Source organism: Tetrao urogallus, assembly GCF_951394365.1.
Source record: "Tetrao urogallus genome assembly, chromosome: 16".
Lineage (NCBI taxonomy): Eukaryota > Metazoa > Chordata > Aves > Galliformes > Phasianidae > Tetrao > Tetrao urogallus.
This window is the reverse complement of record NC_136829.1, coordinates 10,038,129-10,043,769: the sequence shown is the minus strand read 5'-3', so window position 1 is coordinate 10,043,769 and position 5,641 is coordinate 10,038,129.

Below are 5,641 nucleotides of genomic sequence, written 5' to 3'. Positions count from 1 at the left end.
CTCTGAAACAAGCAGGGGATGCGTTAGAAGTCACATGGAGCTGGGAAGAACACATGCTGAAAGCAAGGAGAGCTGCTGGAATGGAGGGAAATTAGAAATCTGACAGCTGAAGCATTCTCACAAAGGGCAGAAACAAGATAGGTTTCTGAGTATCTGTCCTCCGGCTGAGCAATGCAAAAGCCATGGTTGAAAAGCTGCTTTCATGATGAGCTGGTTTCCTCTCCACGTATAACAGCAAGGACTTTATTAAAACTTATGGGCTGGCTTCGTCCAGAGAAGTAACAGAGTAAATGGCTTTTCCTCTTCGTTTATTTCTATGCTTTCATTTAAGACACCAAAAGGAAAAAAAAATAGTGAGTTTTAATGAACAGATGTAGTGATAAATTTCCAATTTTCCTTATTAATGGGAAACTGTTATAAACCGAGAATTGCTAATGTTATCTAAATTTTCTGTATTAATAATTCAATTTGGCTTCTCTATAAATAATGAACATCAGAAATTATCACGGAAGGCCCGGTCGTGCTCCCTGCAGAAGCAACCAGCAGGAGACCCCTCTGCTTCAGGAGGATTAAGGCCATGGAGTGGCTGCTTCTGCCCAAGTTCATTTCAAGTATCCTCAGACACTGAACCCAAACCTCACACTTGAATGAAGGCAGATAACACAGCTGCTTGGAGTGAACCACCCGGGTGCAGTGCCGTGGGCTGTACAGCCCGGTACAATGCAGCACGATGAGGGACACCTTGCAGGAGGGGCTCAGCCTGTCTGGTTTGGAAAAGTTTCTTGCAACGCAGACAAAATTCACTGCTGGGCTGAGCAAGTGTGGGATTGGGGACCAGTGAGCAGCGTCTGGATGCAGCACTATAGCCCTCAACTCAGATCTTGCTGCAGAGCTCAGCTGCACCAAGGGGCCAAACCTGCCCTAGGGGTGTCAGGGCTTTGGAAGTGGGTCCTGCTGGCCCCCATGGTCACATCCAGCCTGAAGACTATGGACAGTGCCAGGGAAGTGTCTGATGCTCAGCCAGACACGAGCAGTGCGACTGCAGGAAGTGCCACCTGCTGCCTTCTTTTCACCTCTGCTTAACACTTCTCTCCCACGTGCACACATTTTTTAAAACACAGATGTGTCCTGTCAGCCTCTGATGCCTCTCACATAACCCCGTCTGCATCGTTCAGCTCAATCCAAGCCAAAGATGTGCCCCCTGAGCATCCCCAATCACCCTGCCCAGGTGCCCGGTGGGATTGCGGTGCTCGGGGAGCAGCTCCCCTGAACCAACACCATGGGGAAAGGGGCTGCAGGCCCCCACCCCCAGAGCACTGCTATCACAGTGTGGGACGCTGTGCTGTCCCTTAAGGTGTCCTTCCAGAGGTGACAACAGGGACTTCCTGCGCAGGAGAGCATAACTGTGCATGGCATGCAGACCAGATGCTCCCAGACGAGCTGGCAAACTCCTCCAGCAAGTGTTCAGCCAGTGACAAATATTGGGTTGTTTGTGCAGACACAAAGGTTAATCAAATCAAATGAGAAATTTCATTCTTGGCAACAGGTTCTCTGGCATTCAGTGCCGAACACAGGAATCATTTATTCCACTCCTTTGAACTCCTGCAGCAGAAGATCTGGGTATGAGCTGCAGCGGCTCTGGGAGTGGGCACCCAGTGGGGTCCCTGCAGTCTTTCCCCAAATTGCAGCTCATCCACGGGAACAAATGGGCCAGTGCCCTCCCCTCCTGTGCCACTTGTGAAGGACAACATGCAGGGAAGGTCCTGCCGGGAGCAGACACCCCGCATGCTCACACCCAGCAGCAGTGCACGGGCAGCAATGGGAGCAAGGGATGAGCTGAGCATCGTTTCCTAACGCTCCATCCTGGGGCTGAGCATCGCTCCTGAGCGCTCCCATCCTGGACCTGCAGTCCCACTATCACTGCTGATCACTTCTGTCCCATCAGTGAGGCCCTTTCTGGCCGGTTTTGGAGGTTTGAAACTTCTTTGCTTTCCCCATCAAATACTGCTTTGATTTTTTTTTCCCCTCTAATTTTTAGCTTATACGAAAAATAAAAGCCAATAAACCTCCCAGCAAGAGCCAAGTGCCACTCCATGACCATCAATACAACCCCGGGGATCCCAGAGGAATTGCCCCAGAGCCAGAGAGCAGAAATCAGCCCATTGTCTTCAGTCATATCCAAACTTCTTACTTGATTTGAGTCACACCCGCTGACACCAGCCAACAGCCTGTGCCGTGTGCCTTTGCATGCTTCCACTGCGTTTTGGTGCATTTTGCAGCCGGTGATGAGAGAAACAGACATTGGCAGGTCCCAGCTGTGAGCGGTGCTGGGATGCACTGGAGGAGGCACCTTTGCAGGTCAAGCTTTACTCTATCACAACTCCTCCCAAGGAGGTGCTGGGCACAGCCTGACCGCTGGCACATTTGGCATGAATTGGAAAAGGGGAACTGATTCCACACTTCAACACGTATCAGCCACTGTGGACCAGGTCAGCAGCAGCACACACACACTCCAGCAGGGAATGCTGCGTGGCCCCAGCACTTTGCAATCATCTCAGCACACATCATCCATTGATTCGCTCTGCTTATTGTCAATAATTAACTGATGGCTCGGCGTGATGGAGGTAATGCCAAAAAGGCAAGTGAGCTGTGGGGTGAGTGGCATGCTGGGGCTGTGGGGATGCAGCGAGGCCATCACAGGTGACAGCCATCAAAAGGAGCTCAGGGTTGTGCACTAAGAGAAACTTTTGGGCATGGGAAAAGGCTCCTTTGGGAGAAAGGGGAATCAGCAAGAGGGAAGCGCCTGGCAGGTGACATGACCACTGGGGTAAGGATGGCCACCCCGTGCCAGTGGAGATGCCATGCATGTTGCTGCCTCCCCTGCCCCTCTGCAGTGCTCTGAGTGCAGCTGCTGGCTGCAGGGGATGTCCATCTGAGGTCCTTCAGCATCACCACCATCACCCAAATCCAGCAACACCCGCTGGCCAGCGGTTCCCCTTAGTACCCCTATGAGTCTCATTTGCAGGAAATCACTTGCACCGAGCAGAAGTAGCACCCAGCCACGGCACTTCACCCAAGTGCCTGTTTCTGGGTGCGGGTGAAGCTTTTGATGGTTTGAAAGTTTCTGTCTGAAACACATTAGCAAGTCCCTCCCCCTCGGCCATCCTCAGGCACAAAAGCAAACGGGAAAAGCACAAACACAAACACACACAAAATCCCAGCAGACAGTGAGCGGCAGCAGCCCCGGCCGGAGCCACCACCCGGTGTCACCACTGCCCGGTGACCTGCGGGGCCGTGCGTCACATCACCGCTGGGCTCCGCCGGTGCGAGCAGAGGCGGACGCCCGTCCCGCTGTCACTTCCTTGGGCCTGCCCGGGTCACGCCATCACCTGTCACCTCCACGGCCTGGGCCGTGCCATACCCGGCGGCCGGGTCCCTCATCCTCCTGCCCCGGCCGACGCATCTTCCCGTCACCTCCCCGGCCGGGATCCGCTCGTCCAGGGCCGCCTGTCACTTCGGTGCCCCGGGCCGTTCCACCCTCGGTTGCCGCGCCCCCCGTCCTCCCTCCCGGCTCACCTCTCCCGTCACCTCGCCGACCCGGCCACGGCCGGGGCCGGCTCACCCCGCGGCCCATCGACCCCTCGGACCCTCAGCCCGCCCCCTCCCCGCTCCTCCCCGCCCCCGTCACCCCGCTTAGGGCCCCGCCGCCGCCGCCGCCCGCCGCCCCCGCTCGGGGCCCGTTCCGGGCTGTGCCGAGGCCCCGTCCCGCCACCGGCCCCGCGCTCCCGGGAGGGGAAGCGAGAGGCAAAATGGCGACGCGGGCTGCGGCCGGAGGAGCGGGAACGGGAGCGGGGGCGGGGGGTCCCCGCGGCGGGGCCGGGCCGGGGCCTCGCTCGGTGCTTACCTCGGCGGCAGCGGCTGCGGTGCGGGGCGCTGGGGCCGGGCGCCCCCCGAGCGGCGAAGCGGCGCCGCCCGCGGCTGTGGGGCCGCCGTACGGGGCTCCCCGGCGCGCCGCCGCCCGCGCTCCGCCGCCGCTCTCCCGCCCGCCCCTCCGCCGCCGCCGCCGCCGCCGCGGCTCATGCGCGCTTCCCCGCCCGGCCCGGCCCGCCCCGCGCCCGCCGGCAGCACCGGGCCCAGCGCCGCGCGGCTCTCGCGTGGCTCCGCCGGCGGGGCCCGGCCGCGGGGCGGGAGGGTGGCGGCACCGCCCCGGCGAGGCGGGACCGGGCGGCGCCCCCGGGCCGGGACCGGCGCCCGTCCCGGCGAACCCGCGGCCGGAGCCGGGCGGGTGCCTTCCGCGTTCCCCTCCGGTCGCCCCGGTGAGCGGCGGGGTGCCCGTGCCGCGACGGGGACGGCGGACGCGAGGGGGCACGGCGACGGCCGTGGCCGAAGCGAGTCGTGGGGATGGCGTGGTCAGAAAGCGGGGATGGAGCGCTGACGGCCGTTCCCGAGGCTTTATGCTCGCGGCTGTCCCGCCGGCAGCCCCGTGTCCCCAGCGCCCTGTCGCCCTGCGGGGCTGGCGGCACCGGGACGGGTGTGTCGGGGCAGAGCCGTCCCTAGGAACACCGTGACCCAGGGCTCGCTGTAGTCCTGCTGCCATCCCAGCAGCTGTGGCTGCGCAGCAATGAGGGGAAATAGGAGGCTGTTGGCAGGTGGGAGTGCAGCCCGGTGTCCGTCGCTACCAGGCTGGTGGCCCTGCTCAGCGTCACACGTCACTGTGACAGCCCTGAGCGCACGCCAAAGGCACATGGCGGTGCTCTAAGTTCCATCCCTGCTCCGTTTCCCCCCATCTCCAGGCCACGTGGGTGAGCAATCTGCGGGTTAGAAGGCTGTGAAATGCCGTTCTGCTCGGGAAGAATGGCATTTCCCAGCACCCGGCAGTGCTGCCATCACGGCTCACCCCCACAGGGACAGCTCGATGCTGTCGCCACATGGGTGGACATTGACATGTTTCTGTGGCCAAGCTCTCTGTGCTCCCCGCCCTGCAGGGTCCGGCTACATCGCATCACCGGAGCAATACAACACCAGCTGGGAGCTCCCCCGCCATTCCCCTCTGTCTCCATGGAGGGGAAGGAGCTTAATTAACGTCTGCAGAGAGCATGTAAGGCTCGATGTAATTGCTGGGTATGATTATCAGCGGAGCAGAGGGTGCTCAGCAGGGTGGGAGGGGAGGCACAACCCACCTCCTTTGTATGAATGGGGTATAGCTGAGGGAGCTCCGTTCCCTGCAGCGGGGAGAGCTGTGGAGCTGCCATGGGGCTGATGCACATCCACTGCACAACTCCTCGGTGCAAGGCTGCAAACTGCACCCGCGTCCCTTCAAGTGCCATCATATATATGGCATGGCTGAGGGCAACAGTGGCAGAGCTGCAGCCCCAAAGCTTGAAGGATGTTAAGAGGGGTTCAGAAGAGGCTCTCTGTCGCAGTCCGGCTTTCTGCACTGGCCAAGCACAGTTTTGCAGCACGTGGTGCATGGTGACAGGGAGCGGTCCTGCAGTCCAGACATGGATGGGTTTGGAGAGAGGCCAGTGGCTGAGCAAGGTACAGAAATCCTAAATAATACCATAGAACAACAGCTACAGTTCCTATTTTCAGGCCATGCTCAGAGAAGGGGAGGGGGCTGAGGAATTAACTTGAAAAGAAC